This window comes from Phaenicophaeus curvirostris, unplaced genomic scaffold (genome assembly GCF_032191515.1).
Source record: "Phaenicophaeus curvirostris isolate KB17595 unplaced genomic scaffold, BPBGC_Pcur_1.0 scaffold_44, whole genome shotgun sequence".
Taxonomy (NCBI): domain Eukaryota; kingdom Metazoa; phylum Chordata; class Aves; order Cuculiformes; family Cuculidae; genus Phaenicophaeus; species Phaenicophaeus curvirostris.
The window spans coordinates 1,548,834-1,568,329 of record NW_027206667.1 but is presented as its reverse complement, the minus strand read 5'-3'; positions in this window follow the sequence as shown (position 1 = coordinate 1,568,329).

Below are 19,496 nucleotides of genomic sequence, written 5' to 3'. Positions count from 1 at the left end.
ACCTAAAGCAACGTAAACCAACGTAAAGCAAGGGAAGGCAACGTAAAGCAACGTAAAGCAAGGCAAGGTAAAGCAACGTAAAGCAACGTAAAGCAAGGCAAGGCAAGGTAAAGCAGCGTAAAGCAAGGTAAAGCAACGTAATGCAACGTAAAGCAAGGCAAGGCAATGTAAAGCAACGTAAAGCAACGTAAAGCAAGGCAAGGCAAGGTAAAGCAACGTAAAACAACGTAAAGCAACGTAAAGCAAGGCAAGGCAACGTAAAGCAACATAAGGCAAGGCAAAGCAACGTAAAGCAACGTAAAGCAAGGCAAGGCAACGTATTAGCAACGTAAAGCAAGGCAAGGCAACGTAAAGCAACGTAAAGGAACGTAAGGCAAGGCAAGGCAACGTAAAGCAACGTAAAGTAAGGCAACGTAAAGCAAGGCAACGTAAAGCAACGCAACGTAAAGCAACGTAAACCAACGTAAAGCAAGGGAAGGCAACGTAAAGCAACGTAAAGCAAGGCAAGGTAAAGCAACGTAAAGCAACGTAAAGCAAGGCAAGGCAAGGTAAAGCAACGTAAAGCAACGTAAAACAACTTAAAGCTAGGTAAGGCAACGTAAAGCAACGTAAAGAAACGTAAAGCTAGGCAAGGCAAGGTAAAGCAACGTAAAGCAACGTAAATCAACATTAATCAAGGCAAGGCAAGGCAAGGTAAAGCAACGTAAAGCAACGTAAAGCTACATAAAGCAAGGCAAGGCAAGGCAAGGCAAGGTAAAGCAACGTAAAGCAACGTAAAGCAAGGTAAGGCAAGGTAAAGCAACCTAAAGCAACGTAAAGCAACGTAAAGCAAGGCAAGGCAAGGTAAAGCAACGTAAAGCAACGTAAAGCAAGGTAAGGCAAGGTAAAGCAACCTAAAGCAACGTAAAGCAACGTAAAGTAAGGCAAGGCAACGTAAAGCAACGTAAAGCAAGGCAAAGCAACGTAAAGCAAGGCAACGTAAAGCAACGTAAAGCAAGGCAAGGCAACGTAAAACAAAGCAACGTAAAGCAACGTAAGGCAAAGCAAGGCATCGTAAAGCAAGGCAAGACAACATAAAGCAAGGCAACGTAAAGCAAGGCAAGGCAACGTAAAGCAACGTAAAGGAAAGCAACGTAAAGCAATGTAAAGCAAAGCAAGGCAAGGCAAAGCAACGTAAAGCTACGTAAAGCAACATAAAGCAAGGTAACTTAAAGAAACGTAAAGCAAGGTAAAACAGCGTAAAGCAAGGCAAAGTAAAGTAACGTAAATCAACGTAAAGCAAGGCAACGTAAAGCAACGTAAAGCAACGTAAAGCAAGTCAACGTAAAGCAACGTAAAGCATCGTAAAGCAAGGCAACGTAAAGCAACGTAAAGCAATGCAACGTAAAGCAACGTAAAGCAATGTAAAGCAAGGCAAGGCAAGGCAAAGCAACGTAAAGCAACGTAAAGCAACCTAAAGCAACGTAAAGCAATGCAACATAAAGCAACGTAAAGCAACGTAAAGCAACGTAATCAAGGCAAGGCAAAGCAAGGCAAAGCAAGGAAAAGAAACGTAAAGCAACCTAAAGCAAGGTAAAGCAACGTAAAGCAAGGCAAGGCAAAGAAAGGCTAAGCAAGGCAAAGCAACATAAAGCAACTTAAAGCAAGGCAACGTAAAGCAAGGCAAAGCAAGGCAAAGCAACGTAAAGCAACGTAAAGCAAGGCAAGGCAGAGCAACGTAAAGAAACGTAAAGCAACGTAAAGCAACGTAAAGCAAGGCAAAGCAACGTAAAGCAACGTAAAGCAAGGCAAGGCAAGGTAAAGCAACGTAAAGCAACGTAAAGCTACGTAAAGCAAGGCAAGGCAAGGTAAAGCAACGTAAAGCAACTTAAAGCAACGTAAAGCAACTTAAAGCAACGTAAAACAATGCAAGGCAAGGTAAAGCAACGTAAAGCAATGTAAAGCAACGTAGAGCAAGGCAAGGCAAGTTAAAGCAACGTAAAGCAACGTAAAGCAACGTAAAGCAAGGCAAGGCAAGGTAAAGCAGCGTAAAGCAAAGTAAGGCAGCGTAAAGCAACGTAAATCAACGTAAAGCAACATAAACAAGGCAAGGCAAAGCAAGGCAAAGCAAGGCAAAGCAACGTAAAGCAACGTAAAGCAAGGTAAAGCAAGGCAAATCAAAGCAAGGGAAAGCAAGGCAAAGCAACGTAAAGCAACGTAAAGCAACGTAAAGCAAGGCAAGTCAAAGCAACATTAAGCAACGTAAAGCAACGTAAAGCAAGGCAAGGCAAAGCAACATAAAGCAACGTAAAGCAGCGTAAAGCAACGTAAAGCAAGGCAAGGTAAGGTGAAGCAGCGTAAAGCAACGTAAAGCAAGGTAAAGCAAGGCAAGGCAAGGTAAAGCAGCGTAAAGCAAGGTAAAGCAACGTAAAGCAACGTAAAGCAAGGCAAGGCATGTAAAGCAACGTAAAGCAACGTAAAGCAAGGCAAGGCAACTTAAAGCAACGTAAAACAACGTAAAGCAAAGTAAAGCAAGGCAAGGCAACTTAAAGCAACGTAAGGCAAGGCAAAGCAACGTAAAGCAACGTTCAGCAAGGCAAGGCAACGTAAAGCAACGTAAAGCAAGGCAAGGCAACGTAAAGCAACGTAAAGCAACGTAAGGCAAGGCAAGGCAACGTAAAGCAACGTAAAGCAAGGCAACGTAAAGGAATGCAACGTAAAGCAACGTAAACCAACGTAAAGCAAGGGAAGGCAACGTAAAGCAACGTAAACCAAAGCAAGGTAAAGCAACGTAAAGCAACGTAAAGCAAGGCAAGGCAATGTAAAGCAACGTAAAGCAACGTAAAGCAACTTAAAGCAAGGTAAGGCAACATAAAGCAACGTAAAGCAACGTAAAGCAAGGCAAGGCAAGGTAAAGCAACGTAAAGCAACGTAAATCAACATAAAGCAAGGCAAGGCAAGGCAAGGCGAGGTAAAGCAACGTAAAGCAACGTAAAGCAACGTAAAGCAAGGTAATGCAAGGTAAAGCAACGTAAAGCAACGTAAAGCAAGCCAAGGCAAGGTAAAGTAATGTAAAGCAACGTAAAGCAAGGCAAGGCAAGGTAAAGCAACGTAAAGCAACGTAAAGCAACGTAAAGCAAGGGAAGGCAAGGCAGAGCAACGTAAAGCAACGTAAAGCAAGGCAAGGCAAGGTAAAGCAACGTAAGGCAAGGCAAGGCAAAGCAACGTAAAGCATCATAAAGCAACGTAAAGCAAGGCAAGGCAAGGTAAAGCAACGTAAGGCAACGTAAAGCAAGGCAAGGCAAGGTAAAGCAACGTAAAGCAACGTAAAGCAACGTAAAGCAAGGCAAAGCAAGGCAAAGCAACGTAAAGCAACCTAAAGCAAGGTAAAGCAAGGCAAGTCAAAGCAAGTGAAAGCAAGGCAAAGCACCGTAAAGAAACGTAAAGCAAGGCAAGGCAAGGCAAAGCAACGTAAACCAACGTAAAGCAACGTAAAGCAAGGCAAGGCAAAGCAACATAAAGCAACGTAAAGCAACGTAAAGCAAGGCAATTCAAGGTAAAGCAACGTAAAGCAGCGTAAAGCAACGTAAAGCAACGTAAAGCAAGGCAAGGCAAGGTAAAGCAGCGTAAAGCAAGGTAAAGCAGCGTAAAGCAACGTAAAGCAAGGCAAGGCAACTTAAAGCAACGTAAAACAACGTAAAGCAACGTAAAGCAAGGCAAGGAAACGTAAAGCAACTTAAGGCAAGGCAAAGCAACGTAAAGAAAAGTAAAGCAAGGCAAGGAAACGTAAAGCAACGTAAAGCAAGACAAGGGAACGTAAAGCAACGTAAAGCAACGTAAGGCAAGGCAAGGCAAGGTAAAGCTACGTAAAGCAACGTAAAGCAACTTAAAGAAAGGTAAGGCAACGTAAAGCAACGTAAAGAAACGTAAAGCAAGGGAAGGCAAGGTAAAGCAACGTAAAGCAACGTAAATCAACATAAAGCAAGGCAAGGCAAGGCAAGGCGAGGTAAAGCAACGTAAAGCAACGTAAAGCAACGTAAAGCAACGTAAAGCAAGGCAAGGCAAGGTAAAGCAACGTAAAGCAACGTAAAGCAAGGCAAGGCAAGGCAGAGCAACGTAAGCAACGTAAAGCAAGGCAAGGCAAGGTAAAGGAATGTAAAGCAAGGCAAGGCAAGGCAAAGCAACGTCAAGCATCGTAAAGCAACTTAAAGCAAGGCAAGGCAAGGTAAAGCAACGTAAGGAAACGTAAAGCAAGGCAAGGCAAGGTAAAGCAACGTAAAGCAACGTAAAGCAACGTAAAGCAAAACAAGGCTAAGCAAGGCAAAACAAGGCAAAGCAACGTAAAGCAACCTAAAGCAAGGTAAAGCAAGGCAAGTCAAAGCAAGGGAAAGCAAGGCAAAGCACCGTAAAGAAACGTAAAGCAACGTAAAGCAAGGCAAGTCAAAGCAACGTTAAGCAACGTAAAGCAACGTAAAGCAAGGCAAGGCAAAGCAACATAAAGCAACCTAAAGCAACGTAAAGCAAGGCAATTCAAGGTAAAGCAACGTAAAGCAACGTAAAGCAAGGCAAGGCAACGTAAAGAAACGTAAAGCAACGTAAGGTAAGGCAAGGCAACGTAAAGCAACGTATAGCAAGGCAACATAAAGCAAGGCAACGTATAGCAACGCAACATAAAGCAACGTAAAGCAACGTAAAGCAAGGCAAGGTAAAGCAAGATAAAGCAACGTAAAGCAAGGCAACGTAAAACAAAGTAAAGCAAGGCAAAGTAAAGCAAGGCAATGTAATGCAACGTAAACCAAGGCAACGTAAAGCAACGTAAAGCAAGGCAACGTAAAGCAACGTCAAGCAAGGCAACGTAAAGCAACGTAAAGAAAGGCAACGTCAAGCAACGTCAAGCAAGGCAACGTAAAGCAACGTAAAGCAAGGCAACGAAAGCAAGGCAACGTAAATCAACGTAAAGCAAGGCAAGGTAAAGCAACGTAAAGCAAGGTAAGGCAACGTAAAGCAAGGCAACGTAAAGCAACGTAAAGCTAGGTAAGGCAACGTAAAGCCACGTAAAGCAAGGCAAGGCAACGTAAAGCAAGGCAACGTAAAGCAACGTAAAGCAAGGCAACACAACATAAAGCAAGGCAACGTAAAGCAACGTAAGGCAAGGCAAGGCAACGTAAAACAAGGAAACGTAAAGCAACGTAAAGCAAGGCAAGGCAAGGCAACGTAAAGCAAGGAAACGTAAATCAACGTAAAGCAACGTAAAGCAAGGCAAGGCAAAGTAAAGGAAGGCAACGTAAAGCAAGGCAAGGCAACGTAAAGCAACGTAAAGCGAGGCACAGCAGCATAAAGCAACGTAAAGCAACGTAAAGCAGGGGAAGGCAAGGTAAAGCAACGTAAAGCAACGTAAAGCAAGTCAAGGCAAAGCAACGTAAAGCAACGTAAAGCAAGGCAAGGCAAGGTAAAGCAACGTAAAGCAACGTAAAGAAAGGCAAGGCAAGGTAAAGCAACGTAAAGCAAGGCAAGGCAACGTAAAGCAACGTAAAGCAACGTAAATCAACGTAAAGCAAGGCAAGGCAAGGTAAAGCAACGTAAAGCAACGCAAAGGAACGTAAAGCAACGTAAAGCAAGGCAAGGCAAGGTAAAGCAGCGTAAAGCAAGCTAAAGCCACGTAAACCAACGTAAAGCAAGGCAAGGCAAAGCAAGGCAAATCAAGGCAAAGCAACGTAAAGCAACATAAAGCAAGGCAAGGCAACGTAAAGCAACGTAAAGCAAGGAAAGGCAACATAAAGCAACGTAAGGCAAGGCAAGGCAATGTAAAGCAAAGTAAAGCAAGGCAACGTAAAGCAACGTAAAGCAACGTAAAGCAACGTAAAGCAACATAAAGCAAGGCAACGTAAAGCAACATAAAGCAACATAAAGCAAGGCAACGTAAAGCAACGTAAAGCAAGGCAACGTAAAGCAAGGCAACGTAAAGCAAAGTAAAGCAAGGCAACTTAAATTAAGGCAACATAAAGCAACGTAAAGCAAGGCAAGGTAAAGCAACGTAAAGCAACGTCAAGGAAGGCAACGTAAAACAACGTAAAGCAAGGCAACGTAAAGCAACGTAAAGCAAGGCAACATAAAGCAAGGCAAAGTAAAGCAGAGTAAAGCAAGGCAACTTAAAGTAAGGCAACGTAAAGCAACGTAAACCAAGGCAACGTAAAGCAACGTAAAGCAAGGCAGCGTAAAGCAACGTAAAGCAACGTCAAGCAAGGCAACCTAAAGCAACGTAAAGCAAGGCAAGGCAACGTAAAGCAAGGCAACGTAAAAAATGTAAAGCATGGCAAGGCAACGTAAAGCAACGTAAAGCAAGGCACAGCAACATAAAGCAACGTAAAGCAACGTAAAGCAGGGGAAGGCAAGGTAAAGCAATGTAAAGCAACGTAAAGCAAGGCAAGGCAAAGCAACATAAAGCAACGTAAAGCAAGGCAAGGCAATGTAAAGCAACGTAAAGCAACGTAAAGCAAGGCAAGGCAAGGTAAAGCAACATAAAGCAATGTAAAGCAACGTAAAGCAAGGCAAGGCAAGGTAAAGCAATGTAAAGTAAAGTAAAGCAACGTAAAGCAAGGCAAGGGAACGTAAAGCAACGTAAAGCAAGGGAAGGCAAGGTAAAGCAACGTAAAGCAACGTAAAGCAAGGCAAGGCAAGGTAAAGCAACGTAAAGCAACGTAAAGCAAGGCAAGGCAAGGTAAAGCAACGTAAAGCAACGTAAATCAACGTAAAGCAAGGCAAGGCAAGGTAAAGCAACGTAAAGCAACGCAAAGGATCGTAAAGCAAGGCAAGGCAAGGTAAAGCAACGTAAAGCAACGTAAAGCAAGGCAAGGCAACGTAAAGCAACGTAAAGAAAGGCAAGGCAAGATAAAGCAACGTAAAGCAACGTAAAGCAAGACAAGGCAAGGTAAAGCAACGTAAAGCAAAGTAAAGCTACGTAAAGCAAGGCAAGGCAAGGCAAGGCAAGGTAACGCAACGTAAAGCAAAGTAAAGCAACGTAAAGCAAGGTAAGGCAAGGTAAAGCAACATAAAGCAACGTAAAGCAACGTAAAGCAAGGCAAGGCAAGGCAAAGCAACGTAAAGCAACGTAAAGCAACGTAAAGCAAGGCAGCGTAAAGCAACGTAAAGCAACGTAAAACAACGTAAAGCAAGCCAACGTAAAGCAACGTAAATCAACGTAAAGCAAAGCAACGTAAAGCAACGTAAAGCAATGTAAAGCAAGTCAACGTAAAGCAACGTAAAGCAAGGCAACGTAAAGCAACGTAAAGAAATGCAACGTAAAGCAATGTAATGCAAGGCAAGGCAAAGCAACGTAAAGAAACGTAAAGCAGGCAAGGCAAGGCAATGCAAGGCAAAGCAAGGCAAAGCAACGTAAAGCAACGTAAAGCAATGTAAAGCAAGGCAAGGCAAAGCAACGTAAGGCAACGTAAAGCAACGTAAAGCAACGTAAAGCAAGGCAAAGCAACGTAAAGCAACGTAAAGCAAGGCAAGGCAAGGTAAAGCAACGTAAAGCAAAGTAAAGCAACGTAAAGCAAGGCAAGGCAAGGTAAAGCAACGTAAAGCAACGTAAAGCAAGGCAAGGCAAGTTAAAGCAACGTAAAGCAACTTAAAGCAACGTAAAACAATGCAAGGCAAGGTAAAGCAACGTAAAGCAATGTAAAGCAACGTAGAGCAAGGCAAGGCACGGTAAAGCAACGTAAAAGAACGTAAAGCAACGTAAAGCAAGACAAGGCAAGGTAAAGCAACGTAAAGCAACGTAAAGCAATGCAAGGCAAGGTAAAGCAGCGTAAAGCAACGTAAAGCAACGTAAAGCAAGGCAAGGCAAAGCAAGGCAAAGCAAGGCAAAGCAACGTAAAGCAACGTAAAGCAACGTAAAGCAAGGCAAGTCAAAGCAACGTTAAGCAACGTAAAGCAACGTAAAGCAAGGCAAGGCAAAGCAACATATAGCAACGTAAAGCAACGTAAAGCAACGTAAAGCAAGGGAAGGCAAGGTAAAGCAACGTAAACCAGCGTAAAACAACGTAAAGCAACGTAAAGCAAGGCAATGCAAGGTAAAGCAGCGGAAAGCAAGGTAAAGCAACGTAAACCAATGTAAAGCATGGCAAGGCAACGTAAAGCAACGTAAAGCAACGTAAAGCAAGGCAAGGCAACGTAGAGCAACGTAAAACAACGTTAAGCAACGTAAAGCAAGGCAAGACAACGTAAAGCAACGTAAGACAAGGCAAAGCAACGTAAAGCAAGGCAACGTAAAGCAACGCAACGTAAAGCAACGCAACGTAAAGCAACGTAAAGCAAAGTAAAGCAACGCAACGTAAAGCAACGTAAAGCAAAGTAAAGCAAGGCAACTTAAAGTAAGGCAACGTAAAGCAACGTAAAGCAAGGCAACGTAAAGCAACGTAAAGCAACATCAAGGAAGGCAACGTAAAACAACGTAAAGCAAGGCAAAGTAAAGCAACGTAAACCAAGGCAATGTCAAGCAACGTAAAGCAACGTAAAGCAACGTAAAGCAAGGTAAGGCAACACAAAGCAACATAAAGCAACGTAAAGCAAGGGAAGGCAAGGTAAAGCAACGTAAAGCAACGTAAAGCAAGGCAAGGCAAGGTAAAGCAATTAAAGAAACGTAAAGCAACGTAAAGGAAGGCAAGGCAAGGTAAAGCAACGTAAAGCAACGTAAAGCAAGGCAAGGCAAGGTAAAGCAGCGTAAAGCAACGTAAAGCAACGTAAAGCAAGGCAAGGCAAAGCAAGGCAAAGCAATGCAAAGCAAAGTAAAGCAACGTAAAGCAACGTAAAGCAAGGCAAGTCAAAGCAACGTTAAGCAACGTAAAGCAACGTAAAGCAAGGCAAGGCAAAGCAACATATAGCAACGTAAAGCAACGTAAAGCAACGTAAAGCAAGGGAAGGCAAGGTAAAGCAACGTAAACCAGCGTAAAACAACGTAAAGCAACGTAAAGCAAGGGAATGCAAGGTAAAGCAGCGTAAAGCAAGGTAAAGCAACGTAAACCAATGTAAAGCACGGCAAGGCAACGTAAAGCAACGTAAAGCAACGTAAAGCAAGGCAAGGCAACGTAGAGCAACGTAAAACAACGTAAAGCAACGTAAAGCAAGGCAAGACAACGTAAAGCAACGTAAGACAAGGCAAAGCAACGTAAAGCAAGGCAACGTAAAGCAACGCAACGTAAAGCAACGCAACGTAAAGCAACGTAAAGCAAAGTAAAGCAAGGCAACTTAAAGTAAGGCAACGTAAAGCAACGTAAAGCAAGGCAACGTAAAGCAACGTAAAGCAACATCAAGGAAGGCAACGTAAAACAACGTAAAGCAAGGCAACGTAAAGCAACGTAAACCAAGGCAACGTAAAGCAACGTAAAGCAAGGCAACGTAAAGCAACGTAAAGCAACGTCAAGCAAGGCAACCTAAAGCAACGTAAAGCAAGGCAACGTAAAGCAACGTAAACCAAGGCAATGTCAAGCAACGTAAAGCAAGGCAACGTAAAGCAACGTAAAGCAAGGCAACGTAAAGCAAGGCAACGTAAAGCAACGTAAAGAAAGGCAACGTAAAGCAACGTAAAGCAAGGTAAGGCAACGTAAAGCAAGGCAACGTAAAGCAACGTAAAGCAAGTCAAGGCAACGTAAAGCAAAGCAACGGAAAGCAACGCAAGGCAAGGTAAGGCAACGTTAAGCAAGGCAACGTAAAGTAACGTAAAGCAACGTAAAGTAAGGCAAGGCAACGTAAAGCAAGGCAACGTAAAGCAACATAAAGCAAGGCAAGGCAACGTAAAGCAAGGCAAGGTAACGTAAAGCAACGTAAAGCAAGGCACAGCAACATAAAGCAACGTAAAGCAACGTAAAGCAGGGCAAGGCAAGGTAAAGCAACGTAAAGCAACGTAAAGCAAGGCAAGGCAAGGCAAAGCAACGTAAAGCAACGTAAAGCAACGTCAAGCAAGGCAAGGTAAGGTAAAGCAACGTAAAGGAACGTAAAGCAACATAAAGCAAGGCAACGGAAAGCAACTTACAGCAAGGCAAAGCAACGTAAACAAGGCAACGTAAAGCAAAGTAAAGCAAGGCAAGGCAACGTAAAGCAAGGCAACGTAAAACAACGTAAAGCAAGGCAAGGCAACGTAAAAAAAGGCAACGTAAAGCAACGTAAAGCAAGGCAAGGCAACGTAAAAGAAAGCAACGTAATGCAACGTAAGGCAAGGCAAGGCAACGTAAAGCAAGGCAACGTAAAGCAACGTAAAGCAAGGCAAGGCAAGGCAACGTAAAGCAAGGCAACGTAAATCAACATAAAGCAACACAAAGCAAGGCAAGGCAACGTAAAAGAAGTCAACGTAAAGCAAGGCAAGGCAAAGTAAAGCAACGTAAAGCAAGGCAAGGCAACATAAAGCAACGTAAATCAAGGCAGAGCAACGTAAACAACGTAAAGCAACGTAAAGCAAGGTAAGGCAACACAAAGCAACTTAAAGCAACGTAAAGCAAGGGAAGGCAAGGTAAAGCAACGTAAAGCAACGTAAAGCAAGGCAAGGCAAGGTAAAGCAATTAAAGAAACGTAAAGCTACGTAAAGGAAGGCAAGGCAAGGTAAAGCAACGTAAAGCAACGTAAAGCAACGTCAAGCAAGGCAAGGTAAGGTAAAGCAACGTATAGGAACGTAAAGCAACGTAAAGCAAGGCAAGGAAAGATAAAGCAACGTAAAGCAACGCAAAGAAACGTAAAGGAAGGCAAGGTAAGGTAAAGCAACCTAAAGAAAGGTAAAGCAAGGCAAGGCAACGTAAAGCAACGTAAAGCAACGTAAAGCAACGTAAAGCAAGGTAAGGCAAGGCAAGGCAAGGCAACGTTAAGCAACGTAAAGCAAGGCAACGTAAAGCAACGTAAAGCTACGTAAAGCAAGGTAATCAAGGCAAGGCAAAGGAAGGCAAAGCAAGGCAAAGCAAGGCAAAGCAACGCAAAGCAACCTAAAGCAAGGTAAAGCAACGTAAAGCAAGGCAAGGTAAAGCAACATAAAGCAAGGTAAAGCAACGTAAAGCAAGGCAACGTAAAGCAAAGTAAAGCAACGTAAAGCAAGGCAAGGCAAAGCAACGTAAAGAAAGGTAAAGCAAGGCAAGGCAAGGCAAAGCAAGGCTAAGCAAGGCAAAGCAACGTAAAGCAAAGTAAAGCAACGTAAAGCAACGTAAAGCAAGGCAAGGAAAAGTAACGTAAAGGAACGTAAAGCAACGTAAATCAAGGCAAGGCAAAGCAACGTAAAGCAAGGTAAAGCAACGTAAAGCAACGTAAATCAAGGCAAAGCAACGTAAAGCAACGTAAAGCAAGGCAAGGCAAGGTAAAGCAGCGTAAAGCAACGTAAAGCAGCGTAAAGCAACGTAAAGCAACGGAAAGCAACGTAAAGCAAGGCAAGGCAAAGCAAGGCAAAGCAAGGCAAAGCAACGTAAAGCAACGTAAAGCAAGGTAAAGCAAGGCAAGTCAAAGCAAGGGAAAGCAAGGGAAAGCAACGTAAAGCAACGAAAAGCAAGGCAAGGCAAAGTAACGTAAAGCAACGTAAAGCAACGTAAAGCAACGTAAAGCAAGGCAAGGCAATGTAAAGCAGCGTAAAGCAACGTAAAACAACGTAAAGCAACGTAAAGCAAGGCAAGGCAACGTGAAGCAACGTAAAGCAACGTAAGGCAAGGCAACGCAACGTAAAGCAACGTAAATCAAGGCAAGGCAACGTAAAGCAACGTAAAGCAAAGCAAGGCAACGTAAAGCAACGTAAAGCAACGTAAGGCAAGGCAAAGCAACGTAAAGCAAAGTAGAGCAAGGCAACGTAAAGCAAGGCAACGTAAAGCAACGCAACGTAAAGCAACGTAAAGCAACGTAAAGCAAGGCAACGTAAAGCAAGTCAACGTAAAGCAACGTAAAGCAAGGTAAAGCAAGGCAACGTAAAGCAAGGCAACGTAAAGCAACGTAAAGCAAGGCAAGGAAAGGCAACGTAAAGCAACGTAAAGCAACGTAAAGCAAGGAAAGGCAAAGCAACGTAAAGAAAGGCAACGTAAAGCAACGTAAAACAACGTAAAGCAAGGCAACATAAAGCAACGTAAAGCGACGCAAAGCAAAGTAAAGCAACATAAAGCAAGGCAACGTAAAGCAACGTAAATCAACGTAAAGCAAGGCAACTTAAAGCAACGTAAAGCAAGGCAACGTAAAGCAACGTAAAGCAACGTAAAGCAACGTAAAGCAACGTAAAATATGGCAACGTAAAGCAACGTTAAGCAACGTAAAGCAACGTAAAGCAACGTAAGGCAAGGCAACGTAAAGCAACGTTAAGCAAGGCAACGTAAAGCAACGTAAAGCAAGGCAAGGCAACGTAAAGCAAGGCAACGGAAAGCAACTTACAGCAAGGCAAGGCAAAGTAAAGCAAGGCAATGTAAAGCAACGTAAAGCAAGGCAAGTCAACGTAAAGCAAGGCAACGTAAAGCAACGTAAAGCAACGTAAAGCAAGGCAAGGCAAAGCAACATAAAGCAACGTAAAGCAACGTAAAGCAACGTAAAGCAAGGCAAGTGAGGGTGAAGCAACGTAAAGCAGCGTAAAGCAACGTAAAGCAACGTAAAGCAAGGCAAGGCAAGGTAAAGCAGCGTAAAGCAAGGTAAAGCAACGTAAAGCAACGTAAAGCAAGGCAAGGCAAAGTAAAGCAACGTAAAGCAACGTAAAGCAAGGTAAGGCAACGTAAAGCAACGTAAAACAAGGTAAAGCAACGTAAAGCAACGTAAGGCAAGGAAAAGCAACGTAAAGCAACGTAAAGCAAGGCAAGGCAACGTAAAGCAAGGCAACGTAAAGCAATGCAAGGCAAGGTAAGGCAACGTTAAGCAAGGCAACGTAAAGCAACATAAAGCAACGTAAAGTAAGGCAAGGCAACGTAAAGCAAGGCAACGTAAAGCAAGGCAAGGCAACGTAAAGCAACATAAAGCAAGGCAAGGCAACGTAAAGCAAGGCAAGGTAACGTAAAGCAACGTAAAGCAAGGCAGAGCAACATAAAGCAACGTAAAGCAACGTAAAGCAGGGCAAGGCAAGGTAAAGCAACGTAAAGCAACGTAAAGCAAGGCAAGGCAAGGCAAAGCAACGTAAAGCAACGTAAAGCAAGGAAAGGCAAAGCAACGTAAAGCAATGTAAAGCAACGTAAAGAAAGGCAACGTAAAGCAACGTAAAGCAACGTAAATCAAAGTAAAGCAAGGCAACGTAAAGCAACGTAAAGCAAGGCAACGTAAAGCAACGTAAAGCAACGTAAAGCAACGTAAAGCAACGTAAAGCAACGTAAAATATGGCAACGTAAAGCAACGTTAAGCAACGTAAAGCAACGTAAAGCAACGTAAAGCAACGCAACGTAAAGCAACGCAACGTCAAGCAATGTAAAGCAACATAAAGCAAGGCAACGTAAAAAAAGGCAACGTAAAGCAACATAAAGCAACGTAAAGCAAGGCAACGTAAAGCAACGTAAAGCAAGGCAACGTAAAGCAAGGCAACGTAAAGCAAAGTAAAGCAAGGCAACTTAAATTAAGGCAACGTAAAGCAACGTAAAGCAACGTAAAGCAACGTCAAGGAAGGCAACGTAAAACATCGTAAAGCAAGGCAACGTAAAGCAACGTAAACCAAGGCAACGTAAAGCAACGTAAAGCAAGGCAACGTAAAGCAACGTAAAGCAACGTCAAGCAAGGCAACCTAAAGCAACGTAAAGCAAGGCAACGTAAAGCAACGTAAACCAAGGCAATGTCAAGCAACGTAAAGCAAGGCAACGTAAAGCAACGTAAAGCAAGGCAACGTAAAGCAACGTAAAGAAAGGCAACGTAAAGCAACGTAAAGCAAGGCAAAGCAATGTAAAGCAACGCAACGTAAAGCAACGCAAGGCAAGGTAAGGCAACGTTAAGCAAGGCAAAGTAAAGCAACGTAAAGCAACGTAAAGTAAGGGAAGGCGACGTAAAGCAAGGCAACATAAAGCAACATAAAGCAAGGCAAGGCAACGTAAAGCAAGGCAAGGTAACGTAAAGCAACGTAAAGCAAGGCACAGCAACATAAAGCAACGTAAAGCAACGTAAAGCAGGGCAAGGCAAGGTAAAGCAACGTAAAGGAACGTAAAGCAAGGCAAGGCAAGGCAAAGCAACGTAAAGCAACGTAAAGCAAGGAAAGGCAAAGCAACGTAAAGCAATGTAAATCAAAGTAAAGAAAGGCAACGTAAAGCAACGTAAAGCAACGTAAACAAGGCAACGTAAAGCTACGTAAAGCAACGCAAAGCAAAGTAAAGCAACATAAAGCAAGGCAACGTAAAGCAACGGAAAGCAACGTAAAGCAAGGCAACGTAAAGCAACGTAAAGCAAGGCAACGTAAAGCAACGTAAAGAAACGTAAAGCAACGTTAAGCAACGTAAAGCAACGTAAAGCAAGGCAACGTAAAGCAACGTAAAGCAAGGCAAGGCATCGTAAAGCAAGGCAACGGAAAGCAACTTACAGCAAGGCAAGGCAACGTAAACAAGGCAACGTAAAGCAAAGTAAAGCAAGGCAAGGCAACGTAAAGCAAGGCAACGTAAAGCAACGTAAAGCAAGGCAAGGCAACGTAAAAAAAGGCAAGGTAAAGCAACGTAAAGCAAGGCAAGGCAACGTAAAAGAAATCAACGTAATGCAACGTATGGCAAGGCAAGGCAACGTAAAGCAAGGCAACGTAAAGCAACGTAAAGCAAGGCAAGGCAAGGCAACGTAAAGCAAGGCAACGTAAATCAACATAAAGCAACACAAAGCAATGCAAGGCAAGGTAAAAGAAGTCAACGTAAAGCAAGGCAAGGCAAAGTAAAGCAACGTAAAGCAAGGCAAGGCAACATAAAGCAACGTAAATCAAGGCAGAGCAACGTAAACAACGTAAAGCAACGTAAAGCAAGGTAAGGCAAGACAAAGCAACTTAAAGCAACGTAAAGCAACGTAAAGCAAGGCAAAGCAACGTAAAGCAAGGCAACGTAAAGCAACGTAAAGCAACGTAAATGAAGGCAAGTCAAAGCAACGTTAAGCAACGTAAAGCAACGTAAAGCAAGGCAAGGCAAAGCAACATAAAGCAACGTAAAGCAACGTAAAGCAACGTAAAGCAAGGCAAGGCAAGGTAAAGCAGCGTAAAGCAAGGTAAAGCAACGTAAAGCAACGTAAAGCAAGGCAAGGCAATGTAAAGCAACGTAAAGCAACGTAAAGCAAGGCAAGGCAACGTAAAGCAACGTAAAACAATGTAAAGCAACGTAAAGCAAGGCAAGGCAACGTAAAGCAACGTAAGGCAAGGCAAAGCAACGTAAAGCAACGTAAAGCAAGGCAAGGCAACGTAAAGCAAGGCAACGTAAAGCAACGTAAAGAAAGGCAACGTAAAGCAACGTAAAGCAAGGTAAGGCAACGTAAAACAAGGCAACGTAAAGCAACGTAAAGCAAGGCAAGGCAACGTAAAGCAACGCAACGTAAAGCAACGCAAGGCAAGGTAAGGGAACGTTAAGCAAGGCAACGTAAAGCCACGTAAAGCAACGTAAAGTAAGGAAAGGCAACGTAAAGCAAGGCAACGTAAAGCAACGTAAAGAAAGGCAACGTAAAGCAACGTAAAGCAAGGTAAGGCAATGTAAAACACGGCAACGTAAAGCAACGTAAAGCAAGGCAAGGCAACGTAAAGCAACGCAACGTAAAGCAACGCAACGTAAAGAAACGCAAGGCAAGGTAAGGCAACGTTAAGCAAGGCAACGTAAAGCCACGTAAAGCAACGTAAAGTAAGGCAAGCCAACGTAAAGCAAGGCAACGTAAAGCAAGGCAACGTAAAGCAAGGCAAGGCAAAGTAAAGCAACATAAAGCAAGGCAAGGCAACGTAAAGCAAGGCAAGGTAACGTAAAGCAACGTAAAGCAAGGCACAGCAACATAAAGCAACGTAAAGCAACGTAAAGCAGGGCAAGGCAAGGTAAAGCAACGTAAAGCAACGTAAAGCAAGGCAAGGCAAGGCAAAGCAACGTAAAGCAACGTAAAGCAATGAAAGGCAAAGCAACGTAAAGCAATGTAAAGCAAAGTAAAGAAAGGCAACGTAAAGCAACGTAAAGCAACGTAAAGCAAGGCAACGTAAAGCAACGTAAAGCAACGCAAAGCAAATTAAAGCAACATAAAGCAAGGTAACGTAAAGCAACGTAAAGCAACGTAAAGCAAGGCAACGTAAAGCAACGTAAAGCAAGGCAACGTAAAGCAACGTAAAGAAACGTAAAGCAACGTAAAGCAACGTAAAATATGGCAACGTAAAGCAACCTTAAGCAACGTAAAGCAACGTAAAGCAACGTAAAGCAAGGCAACGTAAAGCAAGGCAACGTAAAGCAACATAAAGCAAAGCAACGTAAAGCAACGCAACGTAATGCAACGTAAGGCAACGTAAAGCAACGTAAAGCAAAGCAACGTAAAGCAACGTAAAGCAAGGCAACGTAAAGCAAGGCAACGTAAAGCAAAGTAAAGCAAGGCAACTTAAAGTAAGGCAACGTAAAGCAACGTAAAGCAAGGCAACGTAAAGCAACGTAAAGCAAGGCAACGTAAAGCAAGGCAACGTAAAGCAACGTAAAGCAAGGCAAGGCAACGTAAAAAAAGGCAACGTAAAGCAACGTAAAGCAAGGCAAGGCAACGTAAAAGAAAGCAACGTAATGCAACGTAAGGCAAGGCAACGTAAAGCAAGGCAACGTAAAGCAACGTAAAGCAAGGCAAGGCAAGGTAAAGCAAGGCAACGTAAATCAACATAAAGCAACACAAAGCAAGGCAAGGCAACGTAAAAGAAGTCAACGTAAAGCAAGGCAAGGCAAAGTAAAGCAACGTAAAGCAAGGCAAGGCAACATAAAGCAACGTAAATCAAGGCAGAGCAGCGTAAACAACGTAAAGCAACGTAAAGCAAGGTAAGGCAAGACAAAGCAACTTAAAGCAACGTAAAGCAAGGGAAGGCAAGGTAAAGCAACGTAAAGCAACGTAAAGCAAGGCAAGGCAAGGTAAAGCAATTAAAGCAACGTAAAGCAACGTAAAGGAAGGCAAGGCAAGGTAAAGCAACGTAAAGCAACGTAAAGCAACGTCAAGCAAGGCAAGGTAAGGTAAAGCAACGTAAAGGAACGTAAAGCAACGTAAAGCAAGGCAAGGAAAGATAAAGCAACGTAAAGCAACGCAAAGCAACGTAAAGGAAGGCAAGGCAAGGTAAAGCAACCTAAAGAAACGTAAAGCAAGGCAAGGCAACGTAAAGCAACGTAAAGCAACGTAAAGCAACGTAAAGCAAGGTAAGGCAAGGCAAGGCAAGGCAACGTTATACAACGTAAAGCAAGGCAACCTAAAGCAACGTAAAGCAACGTAAAGCAACGTAAAGCAACGTAAAGCAACGTAATCAAGGCAAGGCAAAGGAAGGCAAAGCAAGGCAAAGCAAGGCAAAGCAACGTAAAGCAACCTAAAGCAAGGTAAAGCAACGTAAAGCAAGGCAAGGTAAAGCAACATAAAGCAACGTAAAGCAACGTAAAGCAAGGCAACGTAAAGCAAAGTAAAGCAACGTAAAGCAAGGCAAGGCAAAGCAACGTAAAGAAACGTAAAGCAAGGCAAGGCAAGGCAAAGCAAGGCTAAGCAAGGCAAAGCAACGTAAAGCAAAGTAAAGCAACGTAAAGCAACGTAAAGCAAGGCAAGGAAAAGCAACGTAAAGCAACGTAAATCAAGGCAAGGCAAAGCAACGTAAAGCAAGGTAAAGCAACGTAAAGCAACGTAAATCAAGGCAAAGCAACGTAAAGCAACGTAAAGCAAGGCAAGGCAAGGTAAAGCAGCGTAAAGCAACGGAAAGCAACGGAAAGCAACGTAAAGCAAGGCAAGGCAAAGCAAGGCAAAGCAAGGAAAAGCAACGTAAAGCAACGTAAAGCAAGGTAAAGCAAGGAAAGTCAAAGCAAGGGAAAGCAAGGGAAAGCAACGTAAAGCAAGGTAAAGCAAGGCAAGGCAAAGTAACGTAAAGCAACGTAAAGCAAAGTAAAGCAATGTAAAGCAAGGCAAGGCAAGGTAAAGCAGCGTAAAGCAACGTAAAACAACGTAAAGCAACGTAAAGCAAGGCAAGGCAACGTGAAGCAACGTAAAGCAACGTAAGGCAAGGCAAAGCAACGTAAAGCAACGTAAAGCAAGGCAAGGCAACGTAAAGCAACGTAAAGCAAAGCAAGGCAACGTAAAGCAACGTAAAGCAACGTAAGGCAAGGCAAAGCAACGTAAAGCAACGTAAAGCAAGGCAACGTAAAGCAAGGCAACGTAAAGGAACGCAACGTAAAGCAACGTAAAGCAACGTAAAGCAAGACAACGTAAAGCAAGTCAACGTAAAGCAACGTAAAGCAAGGTAAAGCAAGGCAACGTAAAGCAAGGAAACGTAAAGCAACGTAAAGCAAGGCAAGGAAAGGCAACGTAAAGCAACGTAAAGCAACGTAAAGCAAGGAAAGCAAAGCAACGTAAAGCAAGGCAACGTAAAGCAACGTAAAGCAACGTAAAGCAAGGCAACATAAAGCAACGTAAAGCGACGCAAAGCAAAGTAAAGCAACATAAAGCAAGGCAACGTAAAGCAACGTAAATCAACGTAAAGCAAGGCAACGTAAAGCAACGTAAAGCAAGGCAACGTAAAGCAACGTAAGGCAACGTAAAGCAACGTAAAGCAACGTAAAATATGGCAACGTAAAGCAACGTTAAGCAACGTAAAGCAACGTAAAGCAACGTAAGGCAAGGCAAAGTAAAGCAACGTTAAGCAAGGCAACGTAAAGCAACGTAAAGCAAGGCAAGGCAACGTAAAGCAAGGCAACGGAAAGCAACTTACAGCAAGGCAAGGCAACGTAAAGCAAGGCAACGTAAAGCAACGTAAAGCAAGGCAAGGCAACGTAAAGCAAGGCAACGTAAAGCAACGTAAAGCAACGTAAATGAAGGCAAGTCAAAGCAACGTTAAGCAACGTAAAGCAACGTAAAGCAAGGCAAGGCAAAGCAACATAAAGCAACGTAAAGCAACGTAAAGCAAGGCAAGGGAAGGTGAAGCAACGTAAAGCAGCGTAAAGCAACGTAAAGCAACGTAAAGCAAGGCAAGGCAAGGTAAAGCAGCGTAAAGCAAGGTAAAGCAACGTAAAGCAACGTAAAGCAAGGCAAGGCAATGTAAAGCAACGTAAAGCAACGTAAAGCAAGGCAAGGCAACGTAAAGCAACGTAAAACAACGTAAAGCAACGTAAAGCAAGGCAAGGCAACGTAAAGCAACGTAAGGCAAGGCAAAGCAACGTAAAGCAACTTAAAGCAAGGCAAGGCAACGTAAAGCAAGGCAACGTAAAGCAACGTAAAGAAAGGCAAGGTAAAGCAACGTAAAGCAAGGCAACGTAAAGCAAGTCAACGTAAAGCAACGTAAAGCAAGGTAAAGCAAGGCAACGTCAAGCAAGGCAACGTAAAGCAACTTAAAGCAAGGCAAGGAAAGGCAACGTAAAGCAACGTAAAGCAACGTAAAGAAAGGAAAGGCAAAGCAACGT